The sequence below is a fragment of the Oryctolagus cuniculus genome, chromosome 8 (genome assembly GCF_964237555.1).
Source record: "Oryctolagus cuniculus chromosome 8, mOryCun1.1, whole genome shotgun sequence".
Taxonomy (NCBI): domain Eukaryota; kingdom Metazoa; phylum Chordata; class Mammalia; order Lagomorpha; family Leporidae; genus Oryctolagus; species Oryctolagus cuniculus.
In genome coordinates, this window is record NC_091439.1 from 98,216,390 (window position 1) to 98,237,103 (window position 20,714).

General features: G+C 39.9%; 1 long non-coding RNA gene and 1 pseudogene across 44 annotated transcripts in view; both read left to right on the plus strand.

The window, feature by feature from the left end:
- The window catches only part of LOC103350790 (uncharacterized), a 772,648-nt gene that overhangs the window by 373,567 nt on the left and 378,367 nt on the right, over positions 1–20,714 (plus strand). For 33 of the 44 annotated variants that reach the window (XR_011378460.1, XR_011378458.1, XR_011378418.1 and 30 more), the window contains one exon: positions 16,739–16,826. The exons of the other annotated variants lie outside the window; for them this stretch is intronic. This is a non-coding gene — a long non-coding RNA (uncharacterized lncRNA). The remainder of the gene's footprint in view (positions 1–16,738; positions 16,827–20,714) is intronic. 44 annotated transcript variants of the gene reach the window in all.
- Positions 12,566–14,306, plus strand: LOC138843286 (diablo IAP-binding mitochondrial protein pseudogene; annotated as a pseudogene).

The following is a 20,714-nucleotide window of genomic DNA, read 5'->3' on the forward strand; positions in this document are numbered from 1 at the left end:
AATTGGGCTCTAGAGTCCATGTTGTTTAGGAAGATTTTGAAATGCAGAGTAAGTGCAGCTTATTTCTACTTGGGCAGAACTATATTTATTGTACACACTCAAGTAATTTTAACATTTCCAATAGTTTTGAGTAATCATGAACATTTATTTCATGTGTGGGCTGGATCACTTGGACTAATGCAGAACTTATATCCAATCTTGGCTTGGAAGAGTCAGAAAAGGGGGCTAATATACATATCTACATACATCTGAGAGGCAAACATTGAAAGTGGAAAAGAAATTGGATTTCAATACTGATTGATTTAGAAAAAATGGCAGAGGAAGAACCAAGCATGTATTATGCTTTTCTCTTTGTAACTCGAACTTTTATTCTTATAAATGGATTATTAAATCTCTTAGTTAAATAGTTTTTCACTTCCTTGAACCACTAACCACAATTTCTACTTCATCTCTACTGAACACCAGGATGAACTTGTCCCTTATAAGACTACCCAACCTCTGGTATCTTTGCTGCCTACAATCTCCTCATCTATTTTTCCCTTTTATCAGTATGTGTACCTCAGATTGGGTTCACTCATGTCTTAATACTGAACACTCATTATGTCAATACTCAGCATCCTGTTTGTGTTACTTTGTTTGGTCAAAAATATAATTTTATTTTTTCTGACATTTGTAATAGTCCACTTTGTATTTTGAGAATATTTCATTTGAGCATGCATTTTCTGAGATAAGCACATATTGCATCACATATTGAAAGTAAGAACAAAGCTGCTAATTGCCTCGTTTACAACTGAGTGGTGATTTTTGAATTGTTAGTAACATCTTCACATGTTGATTCATGGAAGTGACTAAAAAGAATTCATGGTCAGTATATCATAGAGTTTAGAGTTAATATTGTCATATCAGTGCTTATCAATATGAGAATCCTTGGAGCAATGCTGTTGTTGAACTTTTCTGTGATAGATAGGGGAATCAATGTATAATGTACATCCAGTATTCTGTTGACGAGTTCTTCTTTTGGATGAGAGGCATTCAGTGGCTTACTTAGTTCTAGTTTAAAAAATCTATTCTTGAAACATTTAATCTTGAAATAGAGAGGAATTAAGACAAGGAAAGAAAGATACTTAAGGTAGAAAATAAATGTCGTGGTTACATTACTTCAGACTTCAGGCTTCAAACATTACTTCAAACTTCAGGCTAAATGTTTAGAAAACAAACATTTACTAGAAGTATGCAAAAAGGATCTACCTGACTATGTCCACCTACTCACTGTGTTGTATGTTTTTCACCCTCTTCTGTGCTGCTTATGCCTCTGGAGGCTGACAATAGTCTACATTAACTTGGCTTTCTTGCCTTCTTGTTCATCAGCCAATGGGAGGCACAAGCAGTATGTCAGAGGGCAGGAGGAATCAGAGTATCCAAATTTCTTCTCACTCTCTGCTTGGCTGGCCACAGTTCTGTCATGGCAGCTCCTACAGTTATGGTTTCATGGCCCCAAGTCTTTTCTGGATCTCTTCAACACCTTGCCTTCATTCTTTCAGCTCTAGAGATTATAATGGCTTCTTATGGTTATTTGCTAGTTATTTGACCAGTGCTAGCCTATGATTCCCTTAAATTTACTTACACCTCTGTAACTAGTATCTCTGTCCAAGAAACACCCAGGACTACCATAGATTTCTTAGGAATTCCTGAAAATTCATATTTTCATTTTCATTAATGTCACAGTTGAGGAAAGACTGATGATTTTGGAAAAAAGAAGAAGTCTCACATCACCTTAAGGTATATCAAAGTCATGGAAATGAAACAGGACTATAGCACACGCGCACACACACACGTGTGTATGTATGTATTCATAGTATGGGAAATTATAAATCTTGTTTGAGAATGCTTTGACCATCTAATTATTCATAATGCTGTATGATGTGGAATATTATTCAGTTAAGTAATAATTACCACTGACTTTATTTGACTTGGGTAGGTAGAGTGGAACCAACTTCACTGATGTATAAGTATAGATTGAGTCTGCACAGTTGCATTGTGTCATGAATATATTGTTGCTTTATTCCACCAGTCATCATAAATTCACCCATTGGGGTGAAACTTAGATAATGGACATGCCAGATGAATGTATCAACACCCAATTTAGTTTCCACACTGCTATATTCCTGGTTGGGGTAACTTGATAGATGCACAGTATAAAAAAATCACCATCTATTTTGATTATGAAATATCAAGAGATCATGTAAATCTGCAGCATGCAACTCTGATTATTTAAATTTATTTGAATTATTGATGTGTACAGTGTTACAAGTTTGGCAAATCATGAGTCACACCAAGGTCACAGGTTGACCTAATTTAAATAGTGCCCTTCTGATATGGTTTGCTGAGAGTGGCAAAATGGAAGTGCTCTCTGCTTAATTGCTGTTGATGTGGTGTTATGGCTTATAATGTTACATGCCCCCTTGAGCCTCTTGAGAGTTAATCTCTTCCTCAGCTGGCGTTTTGGTATTTGAATTGCTTTGACTACTTCAACTAGATTGTAAGAACACCAAGCAGAGACCAAGTCATCTTCTAAGCCAATACAGAAAGAGCACGTTGTCAGTGTGCCACAGACAATATAGGAGCAAAACTTACAGAGAATCTTGCCTTACTGACATCAGCTGAATAATGGTGGCAATTGCACAGGGACAAAAATAGATCCTTGTTATTATGTTCTTAGTTTCTCTTGACTGATACCATTAAAATTATTTTTCCTTGTCTCCATGTGTCTGGCCTGGGTGCTTGGTCTGTAGCAGAAAAGGCTTTCTTAGTCTTTTTCATTCCTCACTTGTTATTTTTCTCGCTGATTTATAGTGCTAGGCTTATGGCTCACAAACTCTCATTCTTCCCATTCAACATCTGTCCCCTTTTTATGGAACCCTTCAGAGAGCTGAGATAGAAAGGAAATATTTTAATCTTAATAAATGGATAACCTGTCTGAGACACGAAGATATTCCCCATACAGAAGCCACATTTTAGAAATGAATGAGTTGTTCTAAATTGCAGTTGTCCTTGAAAATTAATGGTCTGCAATTAATAATATGCTAATTCATTTTATTCTCTGTTCCATATGGTATTGGCTTGAGTTTCACGCTAGGTTTGCCCTTTTGAAAATGATTTAAAAATCATTCCTTACCTTCAAGAAGTTTCAAATAAAAGGCAACATGGCTTGTTGGGTAGGACTCTGGACTAGAATCACAGGGATGGGTTTTGATTATGTATTTATTGTACAATTTGACATGCTAATTATGTTTTTATGATGTTTCATACTTTAAGATGGAATGAACTGGTCTTTCTGTAGATGTGTATTTTAGAGCTTTCCTCCAATGTTGACCCAGCATGTAACTCTAAGACAGAGATTAACAATCCCACTTTACTTAATTGAACTTCAAATTCAAGGTGTAGAGGTTGCATCATCACTGAATATGTAAGAAATGTCTCTGCTCCAAATGATCTCATTCTTTTTTTTTTTTTAAAAAGCTTTCTGCTTGAAGTCATCATTAACAATTAGCTGTACTCATCAAGACTAGGTTGTCATATAAATGGATAGTGTATGTAGAGTGTTCAGGTGGTTAGCGACTTCTATGTTTGTTGTCCTATGTTTGGAGCTCTTCTTATAGGGTTTGAATAATAGTTAATCCTATGCTTTTATTTTTTTATTTAAAAAATTTTTAAACAATCTATTTATGAGAGAGAGATCTCTTCCATCCTGGCCTCCCATATGGGTGGCAGAGGCCCAAGTATGCCATTTTCTGCTTCCTTCCCAAGCACATTAGCAGGAAGTTGGACTGAAAGTAAAGTAGCTGGGGCTCAAAATGACATTCTGATATGGGATGCCAGCATTATAAGCAGGGACTTAACCCACTGTCCCACATTGCCAGCCCTATCCCATGCTTTTAGTCTCCTTCCTCTTGGTGATTATGGAGCTACCATGCATCCTTAGAGTGATATTTGTAATAGTTAACCAAAAGATCATGGCAGCTGACCAGTAAGAACTTACACCAGCAGTATATACCACCGGAACAGCAGGGCAGAGCAAACCAGCTAAGTATCAGCTCTTCTCTTTATCTAGGATTATCTGGTCAAATGTTGAGTGTAAGAGGCCTGTGTGTGACCCTCCCATCTCCCTTCAGTATTCAACATTTGATTAAATGCCCAAATGTCCCACAGTCTCTCTGCCTAGGACCTGCTAGACTTTGCACAAGACAGACAGGAAGTACTGGAGAATTAATGCCACCAGGAGTAATGCTTAGTTAATACTGAGTGGAAGCTGGAGTATAAATGCTCCAGTATTCTGTTCTCGGTTGGGGCAACCCTGAGGTTTATTCCACACTGCCTGCCAAAAATAATCAGCAGGCTTGAGACCCTATTGTCTGCTGTGGTATCTTGCTCATAAATATCATTAATGCAGCCTTTCTTGATTTCTCTGTTGTGTCGCCTCTCACACTCCGATGCTTCTTGGAATTGCCCAAATAAACAAGTTAGGCAAAACTCAAGATGTAGTGAATTTCTTTAATTGTATGTGACCTGGGCATCCCCTTTGAATATGAGCTTAACTGTCTCATAGAAGAGGCAGGGCTTGTTACCCTTTACGCAGTTTTCAGTTTTACCCCTTCTTCCAGGTGCTTGCCATGGTCAGTCTAGGTATTTGCCCTTTGCCATCACTTCTAGGCAACCACCTTTGGCGGAGGTGGATCCTGCCTGTCAGTGATACGCTGCTTCCATGAACTTGAGGTGCGTTTGCTGTTTTGCCTCCTCTGTATGTTACCCAACAGACACACTAAAATCTAATGATTCTCCTATTTAAGGCTTTCCTAGAAAGTGGCAGACATAAATTGGATACAGAAGAGTCATGAAAGCATTTGCCAGAACAAACAGAGTTCCTGTGGAAGGGACACCTGATCATAGATATGACACTTAGGCATTAGGTCATCTGCCAGTATAACAAAGTATCCTACCAAACTTCCTTTGTAAATGTCTATGGCCAAATCTCCTTAGAGCCCTCTTAGGTGAGGACTAGGGTTTATGGCTGCTCTTGATTGGCCCCATTATTTGGGGACTCACAGATAATGTTGTCCCACCTAACACTGCCTTGGTACAATGGAATTGATTTTTTAGCAAAAAAAGCACATGTTCATGAAATTCACGCATTGTGCCATCCCTTAACTGTGTAGTAGTGGGCATGAGAGAATTTTGGAGTAGCCTTTTAAAAGTACCACAAAAGTATACTCTTACACTGTCCTGGAAGATATATGACAAAATTTTGAGCCAGGAACAAGGGTGGAGATCAGAGAGGCCCCTTTCTCTCCTAACAATGACCTATTAAGCGACAGTTTGCTTCCTGTTGCTTGTGCTGAAGTAGAGGTCGTGTTTTCTTTGGGGAGATGGTCGGTATTTCTAGGACTAAGTAGCTGCTATTACAAGATTAACAGGCAAAGCATGGGTTTATTGTACTGATAAGGAATTAACCTTCATTTTAACAAAGAAGTGAGGTTGCTGTTATATAGTAGACACAGGGAGGGTGTGTTTGAAGCCCACAGATTGGAATTGTGGATACTTTTATGCCTATCATTAACTGCCAGTGTGCCATGCAGGCTAAGACAAAGATATAGAAAACAGGGCTTGCAGCTCTCAGAATCAGAAGCCTTTCCTTGTGTGCTTATGGTTAACAGAATGGGTGGTGTCAGGCTCAATATCAACTGCAATAGTGAGGCTACAGCCTGCCCCTTTACACTTCCTGTTTTAAGTCCTTGTTACTCCTCTTGTAAATCTTATTTGGTTTTTAGTTGGTTATGGACCATCAACTTGAAAAAGCAGTGATGGGGCATATTCAACTTACCTTTGCACATGAGAGAATTTGAGCATTGCAAGTGGTAGACTTGTTGGAGCCTCAAGCATATTCCCTTCAATATTTACTGTTGCAGTAGCACTCACTGTTGCAGTACAGGAGCACACACACTGGTGATGTCCCTGTTTACAGTCCTGTCTCTGTCTGTCACAGGGCTCTCTCTGAGCCCCTGCTCAGGGCAAGCAAATGCTCCCAACGCACAAACAGTTCTCAACTATGATGCATTGAGAGTTTGAGCATAAATACCTGTAGAATACAGTCACCTTAGGCAGCACAGCTCTGAAGCTCCCTTCACATTGTGTCCAAGCACTGGCAGCACTGAGCCATTGCTGTGTGTGGTAGCAATAATGCACCCTTGCTTCTTGATTTTCTTTCCTTCCATTTCTCACTTCCCCAGTCATCTAATGATCTAATGGGATCAGCTACAAAGCTGCCAAAGAAATTGCTGAGTTAAAACAAGTTAAATAAGAGTCTTTTTTGGGTTTCCCAAATGTATTATTGTGTTTGCGTGTGTATTGCATATCAACAAGTAGAGGAGAGATCCAAGATGGCTGAAAAGGGTTTATCCACACAAACTTCCATCGCTCTGCGGTATGAAAAGAACAAAGAAAGGATCATGTTTCCAGGGGTCTGACTGATAGAAATTTTTGGCCAAGAACTGAAAAATCAACAAAGACTCCATACAATAAGAGGCGAGAAGACAGATACCGCTGCCACCAGCCGCATGGTGCAGCCAGCTGCAGGCTATGAGCCATCATCATACTATGATGAGACAAGAAGAAACAGCTGTGTGCTCTGCTGCCCACAGTTTTAGCTGAGAGGGAACTCCACAGTCACCTACTGACTTTTACTTCAGCCTGGGGAGCTCACTGGGGTCTAAGCAATTGCCAGGCCTGGAGCAGTGAAGCAGTCCTGCTTCCTTGCCCTCCTGTACTGCACTCTTGCAGAGAGCCACATTCAGCAGTGAAAGGTTGGACAATGCTCCTCTATTCACTCCTACCAGTATCAGAATCAGCATCAGGAAGACATGACATTTCATAAAGAGAAATGAGAAGAGACTGGCAGCCCATGTCACTGGTGATATTGCCTGAGGGAGAACCTTGTGAGCCACACAGACTTTGAGCCTGGCCTGGAGCGTTAGCAGACTTCAACACATTGGCCAGTTATAATCAAAACAGCCTGGTACTGGCACAAAAACTGACATGTAGAGCGATAGAACAATATAGAAACCACAGACATCAATCCATACATCTACAACCAACTAGTCTTTGACAAAGTAGCTAAAATCCAACCCTGGAGAAGGGACAGCATCTCTAACAAATGGTGCTAGGAAAATTGGGTCTCCCCATGAAGAAGTATGAAACAGGTCTGTTACCTTACACTTTATACAAAAATCAACTCACAGTCAATCAAGTTTCTAAATCTGTGACCTGATACCATCAAATTACTAGAGGAAAACTCGAGGAAACCCTGCAAGAAATTGGCGTAGGCATGGGATTGTTTGATGAGACCCCAGTAACAGATACAATAAAAGCACAGATAGACAAATAGGATTACATCAAGCTATGAAGCTTCTGCACTGCAAAGGAAGCACTCAACAAATTGAAGAGGCAACTGACAGAAAGGGAGAAAATATTTTCAAACTATGCAACTGATAAAGGATTAATATCCAGAATCTATAAAGACCTCAAGAAACTCAGTAACAAATCAAATGATCCATTTAAGAAATAGGCAAAGGATTTGAACAGACATTTTTCAAAGGATGAAATGCAAATGGCCAATAGATTCATGAACAAATTCTCAGGATCACTAGCTATCATGGAAATACAAATCAAAACCACAGTGAGGTTTCACCCTACCCCATTTAGAATGGCTGTCATCCAAAAATCTAAAAACAATAAGTGCTGGTGAGGATGTGGGGGGAAAAGGTACCCTAATCCACTATTCTTGAGAATGTATACATTATGGAAGATAGTATGGTGATCCCTCAGAAATCTAAAAATTGATCTACCATAGATCCAGCCATCCCATTGCTGAGAATTTATCTAAACAAAATGAAATCAGCATTTGAGTTAATTGTACCCCCATGTTTATTACAGCTCAGTTCACAATAGTTAACAAATGGAATCAACTAGCTGTCCATCAACTGATGATTGGATAAAGAAATAGTGGTGTGTATATATATATATATATATATGTATAATGGTATACTACTCATCAGTAAAAAAGAAGGAAATCCTGTCTTATAACAATATGGATGCAACTGGAAACTATTATCTTCAGTGAAATTAAGCCAGTCCCAAAAAGGCAAATATCCTCTATTTTTCCTGATCTATAGTAACTAATGGAGTACAAAGTATGTAATGTATATGAACAAAATTGAGACTTTCATAGTTATTGTCCATACTGTTCAGAAACTGTGTTTTTCTTCTTACTGTTTGTTGAATCCTTTACTTAGTGGGAAGTTAAGGTTATGATTATAAAATAAGCTAAGTATATCATTGTAAAATATAAAAGGAAAAATTGAAGAAGGAGGGTGGTTTGGAGCATGGGCAGCAGGGTAGATAGGATGGGAATTATCACTATTTTCCAAATCTGTGTATATGAAATACTTGAAATTTGTTCACATTATATAAATAAAAAATTCAAATAAGAGTAATCACAGAAAAAAAAAACCTAAAAAATCCAGGACTTGTCAACTTCATTCTACTAATTCTACTATACATAGCACAATTTACACCATTTCCATTTCTTGAAGAAATGAGGTTCATGGCAATATAGAAATTATTGAGAAAAATGCATCTTGATGAAAAGTAAAAGTTTCCTAAATTAGATTGTGCTGTGTATAACTGAATACCTCTTTAAAGATCATAGACATGAGGGGCCAGAATTGTGGTAACAATGGGTTAAGCCACTGCTTGTGAAGCCATCATCCCATATCTGAATATCAGTTTTGAGTCCCTGCTGCTCCACTTCTGATCTGGTGTCATGCTGATGTACCTTGGAGGCAGCAAATGATAGCTCAAGTACTTGGGGCTACACTACCCATGTGGGCAATCCATTGGGATTTCCTGGTTCCTGGCTCCTGTCTTTGGTCCATCCCAGTCCTGGCTGTTGCTAGCACTTGGGAAATGAACCAGTGGATGGAAGATGTTTCTCTCTCTCTCTCTCTCTGTGTGTGTGTGTGTGCATATGTATGTATGTAACTCTGCCTTTTAAATAAGTAAGGAAATAACTCTTTAAAAATATAGATATGAACATGAATCACCTTTTTAAAAACTAGCACCTCTTACCACACACTCAAGCTGGACATTGAGAAGTGAAACAACATGTCAGTGTCTACATTAATATGATACTGACATTCATTAACATGTGTTTACTTTTTCAGTGCTACCCCTCCTCAAGCAAATAGAATTTCCTCAAAGACTCATTTACTTTCTGACAGATAGAGTATCAACAGACAGTTTGTGCCCTAAAATTCTTTGAATACTCAAATCTTTATCTTGTTATTTCCACCAAACTTAGAATGTTTGTATTATAAGTGGCTGTGTACAATCTACTAAGAAAGAAAATCAAGTAAAGTTAAAGCTGAATTATATGGTGGGCCAAACCACTTCGTATGTACAGTCTCACCGTATCTTCTTGAGAGTCTGAATATACACGTGGGAGGGACTAGAATTTACGTGGCAATAGAATGCAGACCCATATTCTGTGCTGCAACCAGAGAAACAAATGTAAGCTCTGCATTAACCAACACAGAGGGCCAGAACTTGGTCAAAGACAGCCAGTTTCCCTCTTCCACTCCCCAAGCCCTGTTTCCAACATGGGACCAAACAACGGATTCCAAAAATGTGATGCTCTCACCAATTTTACACAATAAATGTTCTGCTTTTAGTCTGCCACCAGCTTTCCTAAGGCCCACAACCTTCAGTATGTACATACCCTAATTGTACGCCTTTATCTACTGTGCAGCTTTTTCACTCTTCTGCCTGCATTTGAGTCTCTGTCAAGTGCAATCTTGTACTAAGTAAGCTCTGAATAACCTAATTTTTCTCCTTGGTGGTCTTCATTTATTTTACCAAACATAAGAACATTGTGACATAAATACTTTCAACAAATGAAAATAAAATGAGTCAAACAGAAATTATATAAACTGTCCAAGTTTGCAGAGCTGGCAATGGCAGACCAGAGATCTGAATCAGTTTATCTGATTCTGTACCTAGTTTAGTCACCACTCTGGAAACAGTGGTAAATTTAGGTTAACACAACTCCACTGCTTGTCAGTGTTGAAGTTACTGGAGCTCTATGACCCTGGCAAACAAGGACAGTTAAAGAAATCTCCCCACCTTTTGTGTTTCAGGAAAATGCCTCACTACAAAGAGCCACACTTGCCCACATGACACGGATAAGCCTCAAGGGTGCCCTCTTCCTTACAAATAACCAAGGCAAGCACAGACCCTCCAAATTTTCAAGATTGTGTCTCATCAAAGATTAGCTGGATTGTTTGTCCTCATTGATTATTAGAACAAGATGTTATTAATGGACTCGACCAGCTTTAAATTTCTCCTCTTGGCCCTGAACAAAATCAGTTGAGTGCAGGGATGAGATTCCTTGATTTCCTGTCTCACCATGCCACCCATTCCCACCCCTCACAGTTCTGGTTTTACTTGCCCCTCCTTATAAAATAAACTTTCTTTCTGCTCATCATTTCTGGTATTGCAGGTGTTGTAATCAGAGCTTTCTCCCTATATTTCAATAGTCCCTTTCTTTTTACCACAGCATTTGTTCCAAATACATTCTTTTCTTCCCCAAATTTGCATTTGTATTTGACGTGTCTAATGGAAATGTAATATGAACTACACATGCAATTTTAAATCTAGGAGTCCTATGGAAAAATGTCAGGAGTGAGCATTTGGCCTAGTGGTTAAGATGCTGGTTAATATAACAATGGTCCCACGGGGCCCATGTTGTGGCACAGCAGGTTAAAGCTGCGGCCTGCAGTGCTGGAATCCCATATGGGAGCCTGTTCAAGTCCCAGCTGCTCCATTTCTGATCCAGCTCTCTGCTATGGCCTGGGAAAGCAGTGGAAAATGGCCCCAGTGCTTGGGCCCCTGCATCCGCGTGGGAGACCCAAAAGAAGCTCCTGGCTCCTGGCTTCGGGTCAGCACAACTCTGGCCGTTGCGGCCATTTGGGGAGTGAACCATCTGATGGAAGACCTCTCTCTCTCTCTGTAACTCCGTCTTTCAAATAAATAAAGTAAATCTGAAAACAACAACAATAAAAAAAACAGTGGTCCCACATCAGAGTGTCTGTGGTTGATATCTGACTCTGGCTTCTGCTTTCAGCTTCCTGCTAAACACACCCACCCTAGAAACAATGGTGGTAGTTCACACAGTTGGGTTCCTGTCGCCATGTGGGAGCCCTGGATTGCATTATTGGATTCCAGCATCAACCCCAGCCTCAGCCATTGTGGGCATTTGACGAGTGAATCAATGAATGGGAGCTCTCTGTCATTCGGTCTTTGTTTTTCTGTCTCTCTGTCTCCCAAATGAATAAACTTTTAAAGCTATATGGAAACATTTAAATTAATTCTAATAATCTATTTAATTCACTAGATTAAAATATTGTCATTTTAATAGTGAGTCTAATGATTAATGGATTTTTTACATTCCTTCTGCATATTATGTTTTTGAAATGCATGTGTAGTTTGATGTGTACAGAGCATCTCTATTTGGACCAACTACATTTTAAATGCTCACAAAGTGGCTACCATGTTGGATAACACATGGATTCTCTGCCTAGTATCCCTTTAGCCTGTCTTCTCTTTGCCTACTTAAGAAGCTCACATATTTTTAGCCTCTGGGTTTCACTGCATATGATGCATTTGCTCTGGCTTACATAAATATCTGAATTCTCTTACATTAGATAAGAATAACACATATAATTATTTTCTAATGGCAGATTCTTTCACCTCCGCTGGAGGGAAAAAGATATTATTTGCTTACCTAAAAAAAAAAAAAAAGCTATAGCTACTTAACCCATATGCAGGGAATTAATGAGAATAATAACTCTGACATGTCTCATAATCAGACATACCCAGCGCGTTAAGTTGGGTACCCAGAATTGCATCTTGGGAATGATAAGCTATGGGCAGCTAGAAGGGAATTGGGCGTAAGCTGTATTTGATACAAAGTGTTGATTTACCTGTTTTCTGAGGCTTTAGTGTCTTGTTCTCTTTTAAAACATCATGAAAGTACACCTCATAGTTCGATATTCGCATTTGGGTCCCGGATCATCTGTGCAAATGGAATAATAGCTTGGAACTCCTGCTGCTGCTGAAGTGCATCTCTGGAGGTGGCTTTGAAATATCACTACATATTCAGCATTTGAACAACGGAAATTGATTTGAGACGGATGGCTGCTCCAGTGGTGTGTGGTACTCAGCAGGTTTCCCCAAGTGGCCATCCACTGTCATCACTAATGTGGCACTGCGCACCCACCGAGCACAAGAGCTGCCTGCTTGGCTCTCCGGGCTCAAGATGCTCAAACACTGTCCAGGCTCTCCGTCTTGTTTGATTTTATCCTCTTCTTCTCTTGCAAATTTTTTCTCTTTTTCTTCTTCTCAATTCAGCATTCTTTTTTTTTTAAGATTTATTTATTTAATTAAAAGGCAAAATTACAGAGAGACAGAGGCAGAGAGGGAGAGTCTCCCATCTGCTGGTTCACTCTCCAAATGGTCTCAATGGCCATAGCTGGGTTGGTCCTAAGCCTGGAGCTTCTTCTGGGTCTCCCATACAGATACAGGGGCCCAGGGACTTGGGTCATCTTGTACTGCTTTCCCAGGCCATAACAGAGAACTGGATCAGAAGTAGAGAAGTTAGGACTCAACTGGCGTCTATATGGGATGCCGGCACTGGAGGGGGCAGCTTTACTCACTACACCACAGCGCTGGCCCCTCAGTTCAGCATTCTTAAAGCAGTGTGAATTGCTTAAATGAAATTTTAGAATTAACTTATTCCACCATGTATTGAGAATCAACAGTGTTCCAGGTATTGTGTTAAACACTGGATATATAGAACCGGGTAAAATAATCAAGGATTTAATGGTTTGGAAGATAAACAGAAAAGGGAATGTGTAGCTACAAGGGGATTTCTAAAAGTTTGTGGAAAATTGAAATCCATGCATCCTAGGGAACTTCAAAAAGTTCGTCAGGTCAGTTGTGTGTGTGTGTGTGCCTGCGTGCGTGCATGTGTGTGGGTGGCATCTCCTTGGTATGGGTGGTGACTCAGAGATGCTATTGCTAAGCACGACCTCCTTCTACAGGTCCAGACAGTGTGTACCTGTCAGGAATGACTTTAGTAAGTGCTGTTTGTCAGAACTGATAAGACCACGGCAAAAGCTTTGGCGGTTAGATTTCTTGTGACCCTGTGTGCAGCTCCTCTCACACAGAAATCAGAGCCTCATTCTGCCAGCAAGGATGAGTTAACGAGGAGGGCTGTGTCTGTGGTGATGCATAGCACTTCTGTCTTTCTCTTTCAACCTGTGTATGGACTGATTGAAGCAGGACCCTAATTTCTCTGTACCGATAATGGACAAGTTTACTGGGAAAATGGACTCCCAGGTGGAAGATGTAGTCTGGCTGGTGATTACAGGGACCAGAGTGAAGATGACTTTGAATCTGCAAAAATACCTGAAGCTGGAAAGCACTCAGATGACTGTATTTGGTCTTTCAGAAATGGCAGAAGAAGCTGTGCACCAATGTGGGGCAGATCAGGCCTCTGTAACCACCAGGAATCACATTTGGCTGGTGAAATTGCAGGTGCAAGGAACCAGGCTGGCAGAAGCCGAGACCCAAACATGAGCTGTGTCAGAACCAGAGGAGGAGGGGGAGGTGGGAGTTAGGCACGTAGAAACCTGCTGGTATGAGGATTGAGGGCCTAAGGTCACTGTTCTGTCTGCCTGCTCAGTGGGGAAATCACTGGCCAGTAATTTTCTAGCACGCACAGGGAAGAAGCAGTGGATCTTGTCCTACTGATGAGGTCAGAGGGCTCCGACCTCACTGCAGGTGTGAGTGCCTGGCTCCTCTTCTAGGGTCTCTGGCCTATACTGGACCTGCTTCTTAGCCATAGGACATTGCAGCCTGTTTAACATTACACCTCATTCGGCACAACTGCGCTCGCTCGCTCTCTCTCGCTCTCTGCCTCATCTTGTTACATCATATCTAAATCATTTTCTGAGCCAGAGAGGGATTTAAAAAACAATACCTTAAGTTCAGCAGTGTTTAACCTCAGTTTTCTTTCTTACTTGTACTTTCAAATATGATTTAGTATTTGCTCCCTCCATACAAATGCAAGTTTGGAGATGGGGAAGGGAAGCCTGTCTAATTTGTAAGATTTTTCTGTATTTAATTTTTAAACTTTCGAGGGAGTGAGGGAAGAGAGGAAAGAAGAGAGAGGAGGGGCTGGGGGAGAGAATATCTTTCAACTGCTGGTTCACGCCTCAAATGCTGGCAATAGTCAGTGTTGGGCCAGGCCAAAGCCAGGAGCTTGGAATTCAATCCAGGTCTCCCATGTAGCTGGCAGGGACCCAGATAATTGAATCATCACTGCTGTTTCTCAGATTTGCATTAACAGGAAGCTGGAATTGAGAGCTGGAGCCAGGGCGTTAACCCAGGTACTCCAGTGTGCATCCCAGTGTCTTTAACTGCAAGGCCAAATGCAGATTTGTCCCCAGATTTCTTTCTTTTCTAGAAAGCTTTTATTTAATTAATACAAATTTCATAGGTGCAGCTTTAGGATTATAGCAGTTCTTCCCCCCATAGCCTCCCTCCCACCCTAACTCCCGTCCTACCTCCTTCTTTGAAGACCTGTTCTTTCCACTGGGATCTCACTCGCAGAGATCTTTCATTCAGGTCTTTTTTTTTTTTGCCACAGTGTCTTGGCTTTCTATGCCTGAAATGCTCTCATGGACTTTTCAGCTACTTTATTTTCTTTTTTAAAGATATATTTATTTATTTATTTGAAAGACAGAGAGAAGCAGACCAGATGTCCATTTTCAGCCTCCATCCCCCAGTGGCTGGGCTGGTTAAAGTTGGGAGTCAGAAACTCAATCCAAGTCTCCCATGTGAGTGGCAGGGAACAAAACACTTGAGCCATCATCACCTGCTGCTTCCAAGGGAGTATATTGGCAGGAAGCTGCAATCGGGAGTAAGGTTGGGACTAGAACCCAGACACTCTAGTATGGAATGCAGGTCTCCCAACTTGTGGCTTACCTGCTTGGCCAAATGCCCATCAAGTTTCTTTTTAAGAGTTTGAAATGCCATCTCTAATCTGGCCTCACTACCCTGTGAGGCCAGCTAAGGTCATGGAGTCAGAAGTCCATTCTTACTAAAGGGACAAATGGTGAGTGTTTATCTTCTACTCTCAATCAGACTTATTCAAAGATGTGCCTCCTTTCCTTCTTTGAGTTTCTCCAGTGTATCCAAAGAAGAATTTATTTTTTGACTCTTGGAAAATGTGTATTATTAAAAATAATTTTGCATTTCTGATTTTTTGGCACTAAAATAAACATCTTTTTAATTTCATTCTTCATGAACTTTTAAGGTACCTTTGTGTAATACAAATATGATCAGTGCCACAATTGAGCTTCTAGTTTGGGCACATAAATGAGTGAGATGGATGGGGAGAAACCAGAGCATAGTAGTTGCCGTTGATCTTGTACTTGAAGAAGGTCGTGCACACCAGAAAGGAAAGATCCTCAGTGGCCTCAAGGGGCACACGGTGTTCCAGGGGAGTCTTGGGTGGTCAGAGTAACGTGGAACAAAGCAGTAGGGGATCTTAAATGTGTAAATTGTGGATTGGTTGTGCATTTGCTGCAAAGTTATTGTAAAGAGTTTAGAAACGTTTTTTGATTGTTATTGGGAACCAAAGGAGATTGTGAAAATCATGATTTGATGGGACCTGTGACTTAAAATTGTCATCTACGAGAGTGTTCAAGATGGCTTGAAAAGTTCTGATATACTATGTAGAAGATCCTTTAATCTGGGCATTTGCACATGTATGTAGTAAATGCTACCTTTTCTGATATGTAGCTTTACATCAGTGTTGTCATTCTTTGCCCAAATCAGTTTGTATTTGTTAATAGGCAGACCCTTAGTGTACAGTTATGTGGGACTATCTAGGTGGAGGGAATCTGGATGCAAAAATATGGTTCCTCTTCTTTTAAGGCTGATCACCAGGGAGCATCTACAATAACCCTTGATAGCTAACCAGAGTTCCTAGGAAAAGAACCTATAACCAGTGAAGACAATCCTGCCATCAATAAGTTTGCAGAATTTATTGTCTAAGTCTCTAGTGTGGTCTTTATTTATATATATGTGTGTGTGTGTGTGTGTGTGTGTGTGTGTGTGTGTTTGGGTACACAGACCCAAAGATTAAACTCAACAGTGAAGAGTTCAGCTAATATTTATTTAATATGGATGTAGCAAAACCTCACATAGTGGACAGATACCAAAAATACCGAGAGTAGGGGGAAGGGAGGGAGGTGGGGAAGGAGGGGTAGGGAGAGAGACTCAGATACTTACACTGGGAAATGTAAACAACCTAGCTAGTACTTATTTGGAACAAAGGAAGAAGTACTGATAAATGCTACATGTAGCATGAATGAGCCATGAATATGTTTTGTTGCATAGAAGAAGCCAGACAGAAAACACCAGTTGTTGTATGATTTCATCTGTATGATATGTGCAGAAGAGGAAAATCAGCAGAGACAGAAAGATTCATGATTCCCAGGGCTGGGAGCAAGGAGAAATTAAAAATGACTGCTTAATGCACACCATCTTTCCTTTCCAGGGTGAATAAAATGTTCTGGACTTAGTGGCAATAGTTGGACAACACTGTGAAGATCCTGCAAATCACTGTATTGTGCCCTTTGTAATAGGTAACAGCAAATTTTACTGTAAAAATTAAGGGAGATAAGAGATTAAGAGTTATACTTCACAGGTGCATACCACAGACAGAAAGACATAGAAACAGTAGCTACACACAGGACACACAGAAGAGAAGCAAATCTGACACACAAATGTATACATAGAGGCATCCACACTGAGAATGAGAGAGACGCATCTATAGAAAGAGATACAAAGAGACAGGCACAGAATACCCTGGCATCAGATTTGAGGTTGGGGGACCACAGATTGTATTGAAAAATTAGCCCATGTCTATATTCCTGTGAAAGAGTGGTCTTTCTACTTTCACCTGTTTGAACACTATAGTTAGTGGTGCAATAAGCCTGTGATTATAAAGTAAGTTGAAAGTATATTATTGCAAAAATTGAAGGGAAAAAAGGAAGGAAGATGGGGGGACTAAGGGAGGGAGTGAAGGAAGTATGGCTATCTTCTTAGAATTATGTCTATGAAATGCATGAAATATTTTCTCTTTATATTGATAAAATTATTTAAAAATTTTAAAAAATGACACCAAAGGAAGCAAGAAATTCAATTTGTAAATAAATCAAAGAATTGGCAGGACTGACATGTCCCAAAACAGGATTTAGGGTATATAAAAGGCACTTTTTAAAAGTGGAACTTACTAGAGTGTGGTAATGTCACAATAAGGAAAAAATGATATTTAATTCACTTAAACCATTTAATTACAAAATAAGAGAATATATGAATAGGAATAATTTGAATTGTAGACTTTTAGAATGTATGTTGTAGTAATACAAAGAGAATCATCTTTAATAACCATGACATTGCATTATGAGTAAATAATCAGTATGTCAATATATTGTCAAAAGGAATAACATTTTTAAGAATAAATTTAACACATTTCCTATATATAATATTCAGTCTTGATTTTCTTATAGAAGAAAGTAGCTTTATTGTTGTAGTTGATAATATTTTCCTGATAAAGGAGTGTTACAATATTGCTTTGCCTTACAGGCTGGCTATTAATTTTAATAAGAATTTAATAAGTGTAAAATCCACTGGGAATTTGCCACTGAAAGTTACCAGATGTTTTGTGTGGGACAGTGTGGTTCAGGTGTAATTGAAAGCTGATGTGCCATTCTCACCATTTTAAAAGAGTTGAGTGTCTTGCTAATCCAAAGTCCATGGTGATGGTTTCTACATGCTTTTCCTCTCTCATTCAAATTACTTCCTTTTGATTTTTCATTTTTCATGGGAACTGTGTTGATTCAAACCATATATTGTCAATTCACCAGTGAGTATTGTTAGGAAGAAAGAAAAGTTTAAGTATGATATACTGGGGTTGGAGAAAAATAACTGTTCTCTATAGCAATTGACTTCACCTTATCTTTCCAAGGTTATGCACCATACTACACTCTCCAAAGAATGCTTCCAGCAAAAGGCCTCCTTATTATGAATGGGGTCCTCCTGTTGTTCACAGGAGTGCTGGAAGCCACCTTTTTTCAGCCTCACTTCTTTTATTATCCTCTTTTATCTTGTTCACTTTCATCTTATGCTTTCTCTTTGGCTTATAAAATGAGTAAGCTGCAAGCAAGGAGGGGTAAAGGCCGTGACTCAGACAGTGGCCAATGGAAGCTTCTATCGAGTCTAAATCTTTGATGAGGGTTGCAAAGTAAAACATAAAGGTGCTGCCATTTCTATGGAAGAGATGAAAGACTGTTTGAAGTATAATAAATATATGTCCAATTAAGGATGATTAAATTTAATGTTTGAGAATTTGACATGCTTGTTGAGTTGCAAGATAAACGTATTGATAAACAGAAATGGGCAAAAAATCAACCAATCCAGTACTTCAGGGACCAAGGACTTTCAATGATAGTAAAAACGGGCTTAGTTTTGAAGCACTGAGTTTATTAGCAAAAAAATGATAGAGATATGATAGAGAATAAGTTGAAAAAATTGATTTTTCATTGGCATCTAGTAGGATCAATTCCTACCAGATGATGGGATGTGTAAAGCAGTTATGCAATAGCTGCCAAATTACTGACTGGTGTATGTTCCTTTCCATCTGTTTTTCCACAGGAGGTGACACTATGGGCTGGTCACTATTTGAATTTCTTTCCTTACCTAAGACTTCACACTCACCATTATCTTCTTGGCCCCCTAATTATGTTTTCCAGTTTTCTTCATAGGCCACTTTTCCCCCATTTGATCCTTAGCTGTGGATATTTTGGAGAGTTTGGATCTTGATGATACTCCCTTACTCCCCCTGAGCAGTATTGTTTTCATGGATTCATGCGTTTAAGATATCCAAATTTCCCGGACCCACTAATGTATATAGTTTTTTTAAAAAATATTTATTTATTTGAAAGGCAGAGTGGAGGGTGGAGGGGAGAGAGAGAGTGAGGAAGGGAGAGAGAGAGAGGGAGAGAGGTATCCTCCATCTACTGGTTTACTCCTCGAATGCCCGTGACAGCTGGGACTGGACCATGTTGAAGCCAGGGCCCTGAGAATCCATCTGGGTCTCCCACAAAGGTAGCAAGAGTCCAAGTACTTGAGACATCTTTGGCTTCCTTCCCCAGCACCGAGTCGGAAGCTGAACAGAAGGCAAAATTGCTAGCACTCAAGCTGGCACTCCCTTATGGGATGTAGTAGATACAGTAGCCTAACCTGCTGTGCCAAATGCCTGCCCCTGTGTATAATTTTAATGGACAAACATGTATTTATGATCTCCAAGTTTCTACCTGCAACTCAGATTTATTCTGAATTGCCTCATCTTATTGAATATTACTGGGGAATTCCACAACCTTCTTAAATGGTTGGTCTTATGTACCAGGTGATCTTTTTAAACACACTGTATTAAGAATACAAATCGGCTGGAGCCGCAGCTCGCTAGGCTAATCCTCCACCTTGCGGCGCTGGCACAACGGGTTCTAGTCCCGGTCAGGGCGTCGGATTCTGTCCCGGTTGCCCCTCTTCCAGGCCAGCTCTCTGCTGTGGCCAGGGAGTGCAGTGGAGGATGGCCCAAGTCCTTGGGCCCTGCACCCCATGGGAGACCAGGAGAAGCACCTGGCCCCTGCCTTCGGATCAGTGCGGTGCACGGCCACAGCGCGCTAGCCGTGGCGGCCATTGGAGGGTGAACCAATGGCAAAAGGAAGACCTTTCTCTCTGTCTCTCTCTCTCACTGTCCACTCTACCTGTCAAAAAAAAAAAAAATACAAATCATGTACCATTGGTTCTCTGTATCCATCCCTGAGTTCTGCTTCTGTAGATCCAACTAATTACAGATCAAAAACATTTCTTGAAAATAATTATGTCCATATTTCACAAGTATAGACATTTTTCTTGTCATTTACCCCTAAACAATACAGTGTAACAACTATCTACATGATATGGACATTGTAACTTAGAGATGATTTGAAGTATATGGGGCCATATGTGTAGGTTATATGCAAATGATATGCCATTTTATATGAAGGATTTAGACAGCCTCTGATTTTTATATCCCTGCGAGCTCCTGGAACCAGTCCCTCACAGATACTGAAGGAAGACTGTATTTAACTGTGCTTTCAATTTATTCCTTTTCTAGTTTACCAGGTGTCAAAATATTTCTAGTTCCTAACCTAGAAATCTAAATTACTTGTTTTCCTTTTGTTCATCTCTTACCTGCATATTGCTCCTTTTCATCCATTTTCATGGGTACATTTCTCATAAATTTATGTTATTTCAACAGCTTCATAACCCCTCTTTTCTAAGCCATCTGTTTGGAGTCACTTTTAAAAATTGCTAATATAACTGTGTCACTCTCAAGTTTAAAATATTCCAATGGTTTTTTTTTTTAAAGATTTACTTTATTTATTTGAAAGACAAAGTTTCAGAGAGAGGTAGAGCCAGAGGGG